Source organism: Silene latifolia, chromosome 10 (genome assembly GCF_048544455.1).
Source record: "Silene latifolia isolate original U9 population chromosome 10, ASM4854445v1, whole genome shotgun sequence".
Lineage (NCBI taxonomy): Eukaryota > Viridiplantae > Streptophyta > Magnoliopsida > Caryophyllales > Caryophyllaceae > Silene > Silene latifolia.
The window spans coordinates 68,158,058-68,159,122 of NC_133535.1; the positions used below are offsets into that span (position 1 = coordinate 68,158,058).

Genomic DNA, 1,065 nt, shown 5'->3' on the forward strand with positions numbered 1-1,065 from the left:
TCTAGCTTGGGACTCCTTTTGCAACATATTCTTCAACTCAGCAAACTCAGAATTTTGGGATTGTTGCTGCTGCGGCACATAGGGAGGTTTTTGATATGGTTGTTGCTTGTGAGGGGGCACATAAGCTTGCTGCTGCTGCTGCTGTGGAGATTGAGTCGGATTCAGGACATTCTGGCTACTTCACCTCAAGTTGGGATGGACATTCGGCTCATAGTACGTGTTTGTCTGCCTGTAATGTTGAAAAGCAGCACAAGACTCGAAGGGACTAGGACAATTTTCTGAGACATGTCCCTCAGCTCCACATCTTCTACAGACGAAAGGACCGTCTGAAACAGCATTCGCATGATACATCCCTCCTCCTTTGATGCTCCTCCCAACTCGTATTTGTCAAACCTCGCCGTGAGAGCCTCTAATGCAGCTACAGAAGGGGATTCAGCACTCCTCCTCTGATTACCTCTCGAATTCCCATATTCAGCTTTATGGGTGGCTAAGTCATCAATGATCTTCCACCCCTTAGTCTCTCCCATATTCTCAGCAAATCGGCCATTGGCTGCAGCTTCCAAAATAGCCCTCTAATTGTCATACAGCCCGTTATAGAACTGATTGCAAAGACTCCATTTTTCGAACCCATGGTGCGGAATAGTTCGCACCAGCTTCTTAAAACGGACCCATGCTTCATGAAAGTTCTCATCATGTTCCTGTTTAAAGCTCGTGATCTGAGCTCTAATGGCATTCGTCTTCGAGGCAGAGAAGTATTTCTTGTAGAATGCCAAGGCCAAAGAATTCCAGTCGGTGATCCCATGAGCAGCTCGATCCAGATCTCTGTACCACTCTGATGCAGCATCACGGAGTGAGAATATAAACATGGTCTCCTTTATCTGGTCCTGGGTCACACCGGTCGGTGGGGGTATAGAGCAGTAATAATCGATAAATATCTCCATATGCTTGGCTGCATCTTCATTTGCAGCACCCCCGAACTGGTTCCTCTCAACTAGGTTGATATAGGAAGGCTTCGGTTCGAATTTCCTATCAGCTCCAGGTAATTCGAACCCCTTGTAAAGATTT

The 1,065-nt window shown here is 46.7% G+C and overlaps 1 non-coding gene across 1 annotated transcript; it reads left to right on the top strand.

The window, feature by feature from the left end:
- Window positions 1-624: 624 nt before the first annotated feature.
- On the top strand, window positions 625-731 carry LOC141609616 (small nucleolar RNA R71). The gene has a single exon (XR_012527541.1). It is a non-coding gene; the product is annotated as a small nucleolar RNA R71 (small nucleolar RNA).
- The last annotated feature ends 334 nt before the right edge of the window (window positions 732-1,065 follow it).